Source organism: Meles meles, chromosome 1 (assembly GCF_922984935.1).
Source record: "Meles meles chromosome 1, mMelMel3.1 paternal haplotype, whole genome shotgun sequence".
NCBI lineage: Eukaryota > Metazoa > Chordata > Mammalia > Carnivora > Mustelidae > Meles > Meles meles.
The window spans coordinates 173,252,327-173,265,384 of NC_060066.1; positions in this window are offsets into that span (position 1 = coordinate 173,252,327).

The window sequence follows — 13,058 nt, forward strand, 5'->3', positions numbered from 1 at the left end:
CCAGGCCACCACCCCATGCTCCTGGACACCCGTTCCTTCCCAGCTCTGCTCACCCCCTAGCACAGAGAAGGAGGTCCCAGGCCTGGTGGCAGGCTGAGGGCAGGGGTGGGGTGACAAGGAGCCAGGTGGCCTCTGGGACTGGCCCACTCCCTCTCTCCTCTGGGAGGCAGCTTCCTGTCATTAGGCAACCCCAGCTCTGTCAGGGTGTAGAAATCCTTTTATACAGTCTCTCTCCTCTTCTATGCAATCCCCTCCACAAAATGATGATTCCCTATCATAAAGGAAGCAAAGAATTCCCATACACCTCTGATGTACCATGCCCCGTGCCGGGCTTCTTACAAACTCCTAGAAGGGGTGATGGTGCGTGAGGTTCCCCAGACTCAGAGGAAGAAAGGGAGCTGCAGTCTAGATGGACCAGACCCTGCAGGCCAGCGAGTCTTACACTGCCCACGTCTCTCCCCAGGACTCCCAGGACCCCTTAAGGTCTGATAGAGGACAATACAGCCTCAGGGAGCCAGGGAGGGACCAGAGAGCAGGAAGCCTTGCCTGAGGTCACACAGCTGGGGGAGCAGGAGCTGGAACAAGGACAGGGGGTGGGGGAGAAAGGCAGGAGCACATTTCCAGCCAGAGCTGAACTTGGAGCTGGCCGGGGGCAGCCTGGAGGTTTGGGGAACCCCTGCCTGGACACGGGGCCTCTTCGCCAGCTCTGTTTAATAGCAAAAGGGAAGGAGGAGTCCGCTGGCGTCAGGTATCTGGACCAGGCGTGCAGGCGTGAGCAGCAGGGCGGGGGCGGCTGCCATGTGTCCTTGTGCTCCATTCACATGCACAGCTGCCTATGAGCTCTCTTGCGTGGAACTGGGGCCTGTGCAAAGGGGATGCATGTTCGTGCGCAGGCAGGTGTGATTGCGAACATACGTGTGTGTGTCTAATGTTACCCTCGTTGCACTCTCACGAAACCCCATCTTTTCCAGTGTCCTATTTGATCCCCACCGTAGGGCAGGGAGGGAGGCCCAGCAGAGGTGGCGGGGAAAGGGAGGCTGGGGGAGGCGAGGGTCTCTGCTCAGCGTGAGGGGAAGGGGGTGGGTCTGACTTCAGGAGGCAGCTCTGCGCGTGTGTTCGTGGACAGAGGTTCCTGCGTGTGCCTGGGTGGACGCTGTGTCTAGAAGGGACCAGAAGCGATGACCCCTCAGGCCTGCCCTGGCTCTGCCAAACATGTTCCTGCAGGACGTCAGGGTCAAGAGTATTTGGGGTCTGTGTGGACAGGAGGGCGTGTCCGAGTATAGGTGTGCCTGGTGAGAAAGCCTTTCTGCGCTGTGTGTGCATCCGGGTTTCTTCTTCCACCAGACCGCTCCTGAGCTCCCAAGGCCGCCCAGATGGATGGGGGAGCCAGCTCAGAGGGCTGGCCAGAGGCTCACCAGGTCCTTCTGCCCAGCTGGCAGAGCCTGGGGCTGGCGTTGGGCACAGCGCCACCTTGTGGGGCCACAAGGAGGGATCTGTGGTGTCTCCAGAAGCTGATGGCCTCTGTGGAAGAAAGCGGGATGGGGCTGGGGACCAGTGGCGTGGGGGACCTGGAAAGCCACACCGCTTCTAGATCCTGAGCCACGAAATCTGGGGTGCACCGACTTCCTGGGATGAAAAAGATCCAAAATGCTTCCCTGAGGTTTTCCCCCTGCCTTCCAAACCAGTCCCTTAGCTGCTCCTGGCATCCTTCTCCTTCCCTGACTCTTAAGTGCTATTCCCATTGACTAGGGATGACAGACACGTGACTAGTCCCTACTGCTCTTAGAGTTACACCTCTAATCATTGCTCTACCTGTACCCACTGTCGGTTGGTTTCCCATGTTCTGGTGAGAATGATGATGGTATGTGTGGAATGGTATGTGTGTGTGTGTGTGTGTGTGTGTGTGTGAATGGTGTGTATGTGGGGGGTATTGGTGTGTATGTGACAGTTGTGATGGTGTACACATACCATGTGATGGTGGTTGGTGCGTGTATGGTGGTTGTGGCAGTGTGTATGTGTGTGACTGTGATGGTGTGTGGTGGTTAGGATAGTGTGTATGTGGTAGTTGAGATGGTGTATATAATAATTATAATGCTGTCTGTGATGGTTGAGATGGTGTGTGAGGCTGGCGTGGTGCGTGAGGTTGGGATGGTGTGTGTGGTTGGGATGCTGTGTGGTGGTTGGGATGTTATGTGACGGTTGGGATGGTGTGTGAGGTTAGGATGGTGTGTGAGGTTGGGATGGGGTGTGTGGTTGGGATGCTGTGCAGTGGTTGGGATGCTATGTGATGGTTAGGATGGTGTGTGGGGTTTGGGATGGGGTGTGAGGTTGGGATGGCGTGAGTGTTGGTGGGGGCAGAATAGAGCTTTCAGATCACTCTCATCTTGTTCGACCAGAGTCATTCCACTTGTGTATGTTTTATGGATTGGGGTTCCTTGTGACTTCTAAGAAGGCACGTGTGGCTGTGGAAGGTTTGCAAAGTCATTGCTTGAGGATGACCTGTTGTTTTTTGTTCCTTCTCCATGCCAAGCAACTCCATAGCTCTGTATTTTCCTGATGACTGCCATCCCTGTCTAGAGAAACATTGCTCTCTCAAATGCCCCACCTTCAAGAAGCTTCTGGGGCTTAGTGGCATGGACAGGACCATCCCCTCCTCTACACACCACTGCCCTTCATCTCTACCTCCTCTGTTCTCTTGTCTTACATGCCTAGATGAAGAGCTCAGTAATCTCAGTAATTACCAAGCTAACACTCTTCCCTTCTTCTCTGCTGACTCATGCACAGAGGAGAATAAAGCCTTGTCAGCGGTTTGGGGAGCAAACAGGCTGGTGGGAAACAGACACACAGCACTGTGACATCAGTGCCATAATGGAGGGGAGCCCAGAGACCCCTGACCTGGGAGCAGGGAGGCAGAAAGAGGCTTCCTAGAGAAAATAATCCCTAAGCATAGTTTTAAAGAGGAAGCGTGCACCTGGAGAGGAGATGGGGAAAAGTGTCCCGGGCAGAAGGAACAGCATGTGCAAAGGCCCACAGCATTAGGGAAAGTGGTTGGCTTGTGTGACAAACTGTCAGTAGCTGAGACTGTGGGGTGAAGACTGTGTGGGGGGAGCAGCAGTGTAGAGAGCTTGAGAGTTGAGGGGGCTGTGGGTGCCAACCTGTGGAGCTGGAACCTCATTCTAAGAGCAGAGACATGAAGGGGAACTAAAGAGATACTGACAGGGTCAGATTTACTCTGAATCTTTTTTTTTTCTTTTTCTTTTTCTTTTTTTTCTTGTGGTAAAATACACTTGAGTGGCGCCTGGATGGCTCAGTTGGTTAAGCATCTGACTCTTGATTTTGGCTCGGATCGTGACCTCAGGGTCGTGAGACCTAGCCCTTTGTGGGGCTCCATGCTGAGCACAGAGTCTGCTTGGGATTCTCTCTCTCCCACAGTAAATAAATTTGGCCCCATCCCCCGCTCATGCTTTCCCTCTCTCAATAAATAAATAGGTAGATAGATAAATAAAACCTTGAAGAAAGGAAATACACTAGAATAAAATTTGCCCTTGTAAACAAGTTCTGGGGTATTCGATGCCCTCACACCGTCATGCACCATCAGCACCGCCCACCCCCAGAGCGCTTTTCACCCTGTAAAATGGCAACACTGACTCCCCTCCCCCCAGCCCTTGCCAACCCCCATGACAGTCCTGTCTCTGTGAACCTGACCCCTCCAAGAACCCCATTCAAGGGGGATCATGCAGCATTTGTCTTTTGGGGGCCTGACTGATTTCACTCGGCCTGGTCCTCAAGGTTCACCCAGGTTGTAGCTTATCGCGGGATCTCTTTCTTTTTTAAGGCTGAGTTATATTCTGGCGTGTGTGTTCACACCGCTGCTGTCTATCCATTCACCAGTCGGTGGACACGTTTTAGCTCCTGTGTTTTAGCTGGGAACGTGGTTGACTGAGTAGCTCTTGCAGATGCTGCTTTTCGAGTCTTGGGGGGGGGTGTACCCGAAAGTGGGATTGCTGGGTCATGGGATAGTTCTATTTTTAACTTTCTGAGGAGTTGACACCCCATTTCGCAGAGAGGCCGCCCCCATTCATATTCCCACCAGAGGGGCCTGAGACTTCTGATTTCTCTACATTCTTGCCGGGGTTCCTTTTCCTCCATTTGGTCTTTTGTTTGTGTGTTTGCTTGTTCTTGGTAGGAGCTATCCCAGTGGGAATGAGGTAGTATTTAAAAAAAAAAAAAAAAACCTAATTCACTGAGGTGAAATTACTAAAACAAACCTTTTTTTAAAAAAAAGATTTAGGGGCATCTGGGCGGCTCAGTGGGTTAAAGCCTCTGCCTTCGGCTTAGGTCATGATCTCAGGGTCCTGAGATCAAGCCCCGCATTAGGCTGTCTGCTCAGCAGGGAGCCTGCTTCCCTCTCTCTCTCTCTCTGTGTCAAATAAATAAATAAAATCTTTTAAAAATTATTTATTTATTTATTTGACACAGAGAGAGAGAGAGACAGCGAGAGAGGGAACATAAGCAGGGGGAGTGGGAGAGGGAGAGGCAACTCCCTGCTGAGCAGGGAGCCTGATGTGGGGCTGGATCCCAGGACCCTGGGATCATGACCTGAGCCAAAGGCAGATGCTTAACAACTGAGCAGCACAGATGCCCCAAAACAAACCATTTTATTTATTTTTTATTTATTTGACAGAGAGAAATCACAACTAGGCAGAGACGCAGGCAGAGAGAGAGGAGGAAGCAGGCTCCCCGCGGAGCAGAAAGCCCGATGTGGGGCTCGATCCCAGAACCCTGGGATCATGACCTGAGCCGAAGGCAGAGGCTTTAACCCACTGAGTCACCCAGGCGCCCCCAAAACAAACCATTTTAAAGTGAATAATTCAGTGGGCTTTAGTGCCCTCCCAGTACTGAGCAACCATCACCTTTATGCAGTGACAAAACATTGTTGTTGCTCAAAGTGAAACCCCTTCCCCACGGGGTAGTTTGTCCCCAGGGCCCCTCCCCATAGCTCCTGGCAGCCCCTGTTTCCGCCTCTCTGGATCCATCTATTCTGGGCATTTCACAGAAATGGAAGCATGCACCACGTGCCCCTTCGTGTCTGGCTGCCTTCCCTCGGCTTCGTGTTTTCAAGGTTCACCAGCGCTGTGGCAAGTACCAAGACTTTAGTGCTTTCTACGGACGAGTGATAATATTCCACGGTGTGGATAAACCACAGATCGTGGATGCATTTATCCGTTGGCACACAGGGTGCTGTTCAGGCTTCCTTTTGAGCCCTCTGGATGCGTTTGTGCAATGGCTTGGAGCGAACAAGCCTGGACATAGAAGGAGGGCTGGGGCCGTGTCCATGATGTGGGCATAGGGTACTGGCTGTGGGAAGGACAGAGCAGTGCGTTCTCCAGGAGGCAGATGGTTGTGAAGTGCCAGAAGGAGGAGTGAAAAATGTCTCCCGGGTTTTATGAGACAAGCTATGGAGGACGGGAGGTGGGAGAAGCCGATCATGAGTTCAGTGGGGACCTTGCAAGCTTGACTTGTTTGTGGACCATCCAGATGGAAATGTCCCCCATGCAGTTAGAGATGTGGGTCTGGAGCTTTGGAGGAAGTTCTTTCTGGGCAGAGCATGGGACTTGGCGGTCATCAGTGTGTAGCTGAGATGATCAGGAGAGAGCAGGGAGGAAGGGCATGGGAGGGGCTCAGAACAGGACCCTCAGGGTCCTTGTACACTGTGTACTCTATAAGGCAGGTCCTGACCATCTTGCTCACCACCAATCGCCAGACCCAACCACAATGACCCATGACCAACACTTTAAAAACAGCCACTTAGATCTGGTGGGATGAAGGGAGGAGTCTGCAAAAGCCTAGGACCCAAGAGGAGAAACCAGGAAAATATGATGCTGGAAAAACCGAGAGGAATGAATTTCAAGGATGCAGTGGACAGCTGCTCTTGCAGCCATCAGTCTGGGTGACAACCGACAGCCCCGATTTATATGTGGGAATGGAGAGAGCCCTGGTGGCCCAGGCCAGTGACATGTGAAAGGGGAGGCCAGGGGACAGTGCCCAGTGAGCACGAGGTCAGGTTTGCAGAGCGGGGCCAGGTCGGGGTAAGCCTGAGAGCCCCTGCAGGAGAGATGCAGGCACTGGAGATCGGAAGACCTCCTCTGGTCAGCCTCAAGAAGCCAACCGAGTGAACTTGGCTGAGTACCTCTCTGCTCCGGTATTCGAATGGCTGCTCTTGAGGGGTCTGCCATGACTCAGCTGCCTCCTTCTCTAGCTATTGCCCTCGATGACCCTCCCCAGGACAAGCCCTGACGTGGTGCTGTGACCCAGGCCCTTTGGCCCTGCAGAGGGAAGGGCTCCTGACCTCAGAGAAAATTTCCTTTCTGAGAGAGTGAGAGAGCGCAGACGCAGTGGGGTGGGTGAGAGGGGCAGAGGCAGAGGGAGAAGCAGGCTCTCCGCCCAGCAGAAAGCCCTATGCGGGGCTCGATCCCAGGACCCTGGGATCATGACCTGAGCCGAAGGCAGACACTTAACAGATTAAGCCACCCAGGCGTCCCACCTTGGGGAAACTTTCTAAGAGGCCTTAGGAAGTAGTTAGGTTGGGAAGGCATAACTAGAAGTTTCTGGATGCTGCGCCGGAGTTTCCAAGACTCCAAAAGAGTTTCCTTTCCTCTCTCCAAAGCTGAGCTTTTCCATAAGCCACAGGCACAGCAGATGGGGTGGGAGAAGCATTGAGGGAGAGTTGAAGGACATTAGACACCTAACATCAGAGGGAATATTGGCCTTGCATCTAGATGGCTCAGAAGACCCCCCCCATCCCTCCCTCACTGCTAGCCCAGCGGGGACACTCATCAGTGGTGGGGGAGCTCTGAGGTAAGAGGAGGGACACCAGGACTTCCGGCTCAGCTTGCTCACTTCCTTGCTGGCTGGCCTCAGGCCAAGGGCTCCTCTCCTCCAGGACAATTTTTCATCAACCACGGAGGCACTTGACTGCCTAATGTCCTGACGTTCTAGGGCTCCAAACTGCCATGCAGAGACCCATAGCAGACACAGAACAGCATCAAAGATCCCCTAGAGATGGAGTGGCCAGAAATGGGTGTGGGGATCAGAGATTTCCTTGCTGTTTACTGAGGGTCTACTAAGCACAGGGCGCTGTGCCAATGACAGATGCGCCGCCTTGGAGGTAGGAACTCAGGTTCTAGTCCCACTTTTGCCTTTAACTCCCTGGTTGGCCCGGCCTCAAAAACGATCGTGCTCAGGAAGAGAATCATGGGGAAGCGGCACAGATCGCTGGCCCTACACCCCGAGTTTCTGATTTAGTGGGTCTAGCCCAGGACCCAAGAATTTACAACTCTAACAAATGTGAGGGTGACACTGAGGTTGAAGGTGGAGGGAATGCACTTTGAGACCTGCCGGCCTAGCCTTTCCCCTCGTCTGAGTCTGAATTTCCTTGGCCGGTGACAGGGAGAATCATACCAGCCCTGTCTACCCCTGCCGAGGGGTGCTGTGAGGTGCAGGTCAGAAAGCCAGGTGAATTGTAGAACTTCTCAGAGCTGACTGGGACCTCGAGATCCGTCTGCTTTGAACTCCCAACTTGACAAGAGAAGAAATCGAGGAGCAGAGATGGCACAGACCAAGGTCACAGTTGATTTGAAGGGGACAGAGCTGGAATGAGAGCCCGTATAGACTCCACCATTCTCCTGGGGTCCCCCTACCTGAAGGAGATGTTTTAGCATGCACCTTCCTTCCTTCCTTTTTTTTTTTTCTTTCTTTCTAATATTTTATTTATTTATTTGACAGAAAGAGAGACACAGAGAGAGAGTGGGAGAGGGAGAAGCAGGTTTCCGCTGAGCAGGGAACCCAAGGCGGGGCTTGAACCTAGGACCCTGGGATCATGACCTGAGCTGAAGGCAGATGCTTAACAACTGAGCCCCCCAGGCACCCCAGCATCTTTCCTTTAAGATGAAGTGACACTACATGGTGTTTTGTAGCAGGTGCTCTGAGAATCTCACCTGTGTTCTTTGGTGACCACCATTTCTGTGCGTGCCAACCCAATAGCTTCCAAGTTCCGGCCCCGGCGACTCTCCCTGAGGACTTTCTCTGGCCTGCATGCATGCAGGAAAGTTGCCAGAGCTCTACTCCTACTTCCCCCGAGCAGCTCTCAGCCAATGATGGGGGGATACGTACCCCAGCTCCCTTGCCCCTCCACTGGGACAATTTTGAGGCACACTCTACACCATCACCCAGAATTCCTCAGTGGAATCGAGTGCTGGCTGGTTACAGTAGAAACTTGCTTGCTAATAACCTGCTTTGCTTCTTTCCCTTCCTTATCTCACTTTCTAACAACACCTCTACAGAGGCTAGACCTCTCAAATAAACTATTTGTTTCAATGCTTGTTTTAGGGCCTGTTCCTGGGAGAACCAGTCTCAGACAGTATAATAATAATAATAATAATAATAATAATAATAATAATGGTAACTTTCATTTATTGAGCACCTACTATATATATCAGGTATCACACACATATGACCTCATGTGATCCTCATGACAAGACTCTTATCACTTCTAGGTAACTGCTGACACGGTTCAGGTTCAGAGGGCTGGTCAAGGCTGGTTGGCTGGTAAGCTTTCAGTAGGATGGGGTGCCAAGGGACCTGGGCTCCCTCCCAGGAGGCCCAGCCCCCGCTGGGTGGTCATGCCCAGAGAAAAGGCAATCTGGGGCACTTTTAAGCCCTGACAATGTCCGCACAGTAGGCCCTATTCACAGTGGCAGCAGTGGGACTCCTTCTAAGGGCCTCATTAGCTGAGAATATTGATGGAGGAGGAGACAGCTGGAGAGGAAAAACAGGCAAATACCTTACGGTGACTGCAATCGACAGACTGGTTTGTGACCACTCCTGGAAATCCCCTGGAGTATCTGGGGGACACATGGAGAAGGATAAGGTCCTGCCTGTGTAGAAGGGGATTCAGGGCTGTTATCACTGGGACAAAAATGGGACTCCATTTTGTAATCCCAGGTGGGCGAAGCTGGGCAACACTTCCTAGTGTTTGTGTGGATGGAATATGGTCTTTGTTCCTGGAAGTGCAATGTCTTGCTTTAGACTTAATTTCAACGCCAGTCTGCGCCATAGTAAATATTTTTATTATACAAAAAGACAGCTGTATGGGTAATGATAAACCCATGGGCTCATGTACAGTAAAATATGCTTCCTGGATGGTACTCACCGGCCTGCAGTAGACTTCACACTGGGCCCATTTGCCTTGGTGGGAGCTTTGAGTGTGTCTCCCCGTTTCTGGCCTCACTTTCTTCACGTGTCCCAAGCGAGGCGGCTGAATGGGCCCCACACTCTGAGGTCCCAAGTCTGGCAGGGCCCGTAGCTCTCCCCCAGGGCCACTTAGCAAACACAGGCAGGTTGCTGGCCCGGTCTAGCCTAGAAGCAGATCTGTAATTGAGCCTGTGGGGTCCCTGTGACAGGCACAGCCTGTAAATCTCAGCTGGGGAGGCAGCCCAGGGAGATAAATGGTTCTGCAGCTGACTCTCCTTGCGCTCTGGGAGCAGCCCATCTCTGGGGTTAACGTGGAGAGAAGGGAGAACAGATAAAGCTATTCCCCACGGATAAGACGCTCAACAGGGATGGGGGTGGGTACGAGGACCCAGGCCACCCCTGCAGGGAAGGAATGGTTGTAGAGGGGTCTTTGTTCCTTGGAGCCCATGAACATGGACGCAAGAGGATTTAAGCAACACAGTGACGTGTCATGGATGGACTGTCACGGAGGATTTACATGCTCTCCCCCTCCCTCGGGCTCCGAGCCCGGACACTGTGTCTGAGTCAGCTCAGTGTGCCCAGCACCAGGACTGGGAGAGGGTAGGCATCAGTGAGTATAAATAATAGAGAACAATCATGATCACTAATGAGAATGCTGATCGCTACTGATAGCTAACACCAGTCTGCGCCAGGTTCTGGGCCTCCTGTTCTGCATGTAATCCCAGAAGGCATGTCTCCATGACACAGAGATGTTAAGTAACTTGTCCAGGAACACTCAGCTAGTAAGTGGCTGAGCCAGGAGTTAAACCCAGGTAGCTTGGCCCCAGAGCCTGGGCCCCGATCCATTCTGCAAAATGATCAATACAGTAGTGAAAACAACAATGAAAATTCATTGCATCAGTGACTGTAGGAGGAATGGATGAAGGATGGGCAGGCGTCCGCCGGGCAGCCTGGCAGAGGGAAGCAAAGGACGAGGGCTAAGAAAGGTCACTGCCTGTCTGAGGAATGAGGAGACACTTGGAATGACCGGAGCGTAAAGCGGCAAGGAGAGAGATGAATTTGGGGAGGGAGGCAGGGGCCAGGTCCCCACGAGCCTTGAGGTGCCAGGCTAAGGAGCACAGGCTCAGTCACATGGGTGAGGGCAGGGAGTGACGGGCCAGGTGTTAGGACTGCACCACCGCCTTCTAGCTCTGACACCTTGGACAGGGCAAATCCCCCTCCTGGAGCCTCAGCTTTCTCATCTGTCAACTGGGGGTGATAATCCCACACTCTGCCTCACAGGGCTTGGGCAAGGATAAATGAGGCCACAGACGGAAAGGATTCTGTAGACTGTAAAAGATTTCACACATGCAGGTTGGGGGCTGGGACAGAAAGAAGCGAAGGGACAGTAGTTGTGGATGTAGTCAGCTGCTTTTCACAGAGAGCCTGTAACTACGCCAGCTCTTCCTGTTACGAAAAGTAATGCCATTTGCGCACGGTGCTGCTTCTTGCCGTTTGGCCGTTATGGCCTCACTTGAGGATCCTCAAACCTTGAAGTGAGATATAATTATTCCTGCTTTACAAGGGAAGACCCCGGGGGATGGAGAGGCGGCCTAACCCACGGTAACTGTGTAAGCTGGAAGGGAGTTGAGGCATGGCCTAAGTTTACAGCTGCGCTGTTGTGTTCTTTCTTTTTATTAATATTTATTTATTTACTTATTTATTTTAATTTTTAAAAAAGATTTATCTAGGGGCGCCAGGGTGGCTCAGTCACTAAGCACCTGCCTTCAGCTCAGGTCATGATTCCAGCGTCCTAGGATCGAGCCCCCCAAGGAGTTCCCTGCTCAGCAGAAAGCCTGCTTCTCCCTCTCCCTCTGCCTGCTGCTCCCCCTGATGGTGCTATCTCTGTCAAATAAATAAATAAAAATCTTAAAAAAATAAAAATAAAAAAGACATCTTTTTATTTGAGAGAGAGACCGTGAGTTGAGGGGGTGGGGGGTGAGAGAGGAAGAGAAATCCCCAAGCAGACTCCCCATTGAGCCTGGAGCCCGATGCAGGGCCCATCCCAGGACCCTGAGATCACGACCTGAGCTGTCTCTGTCAAATAAATAAATAAAAATCTTAAAAAAATAAAAATAAAAAAGACATCTTTTTATTTGGGAGAGAGACCGTGAGTTGAGGGGGTGGGGGGTGAGAGAGGAAGAGAAATCCCCAAGCAGACTCCCCATTGAGCCTGGAGCCCGATGCAGGGCCCATCCCAGGACCCTGAGATCACGACCTGAGCTGAAATCAAGAGTCGGACACTTAACCAACTGAGCCATCCAGGCACCCCTGCACAGTCATGTTCTTTCTTTTTGGTCTCACAAAACCTGACTGATACTGAGTTGCCTGTCAGAGGCCAACACCTCCAGAGGGCAAACCAAGGGCGCAAAGGTGCCAGACGGCCAGACACAGCAAGAACCATTGACAGAGGCATTCGGGATTGGACTACTTGCAGTCCTGACTTTTGGTCAATAACCTGGGAGGTCTGTGACAGGTCATCACTTGTCATTTAATGGAGGCCCCAACTTGAATTCTTCGTTCCAAGCCTGGTCTGTGGAGGCAAAGCCCTGCCTGGCCTCTGCATCTCAGCTCAACCTATGGTCTTCTCCCCCTTGGGATAGGCAGGGTGGTCCGGGATGAGGAGGAACACGGGCTCATAGGCAGTCCATCCGGGGCGCAATCCCAGCTCTGCCACCCAAAGCTGTGTGACCTTGAGTAAGTGGCCTCCTGTGTCTGAACTCCAGTTTCCTGATTTGTAACACGAGGGTGATAATGCCTGCCTCAAAGTGCTGCTGAGGATTAAAGAGCTCACAGTGGTTCATGGCCCCTACAGGAAGCCTGGGGAACAGGTCAGAGCTGGGGCTCTGGGAGGGGGAAGGGGGGACAAGAGCCTTCCCCTACACCAGGCACCTTTTCGTAATCTCTTGTTTTTCAACCACAGTGGGGGAGAGGGGCTGTTCAAAATAATGCATGTAAAGCTCTTAGCACAGTCTTGACAGAATACTCTGTGAATGTTAACTTTTATTGTTATTATACACATATTATTATAAATTGGTTTTTAAGAACTCTGTTTCTTTGTGGAAAATGACTCCTCCCCCACCCCCCAAAACAAAATGCTTCTTGATAGAGCAAAACGGAAGTGGCTAAAGCAAGTGACGCTTCTTAGTCAGAATACAGGAGTTTCATGGGGCCACCACCTGCCTTTGACTTGGCTCCTCACTGAGTCAGGCAAAGCGGACACCTGAAGACCGGGAGGAACACAGCAGCTTCGCAGAGAGAAAGGCTGGCCCACTCAGGAAGGGCCTCGAATGCCCGTCTATCCGTCCACAGCCCAGGGCTTGGCACCTGTCCTTGTGGTTTGCTGGCTGGGCAATCCTGGGCCAGTTATCAAACCTTCCCGAGCCATCAGATTTTCACTTGCCTAATGGGGACAATGATACTCGCAGGCCTTGTAGGGCTGCCCGGAGGCTTTGAGAGAGTTCTGTGGAAGCTACCATGATCACATCTTCATCTTCATCGTTAGAAGGCATTTGGGCTTCATCGGAGACAGTGTGGACCAGGACAAGGCTTTCTGCCTGCTGTGCTAAGTTTGGATTCTAGCGGTTAGAGAGGTCACTCTCGAGGCCAGTGTGGAGCAGGGACTGGAAGGGAAGGGCGAGGTTCAGACTAAGAAGGACTGTGTGTGTGACCCTCCCATACCTACCCCATTTGGCCTCTCTGGACAACACCTTTAGCCATGAATTGAACTCACCCAGCTAAAAGGATGGTTCTGGATTGCAACAGCG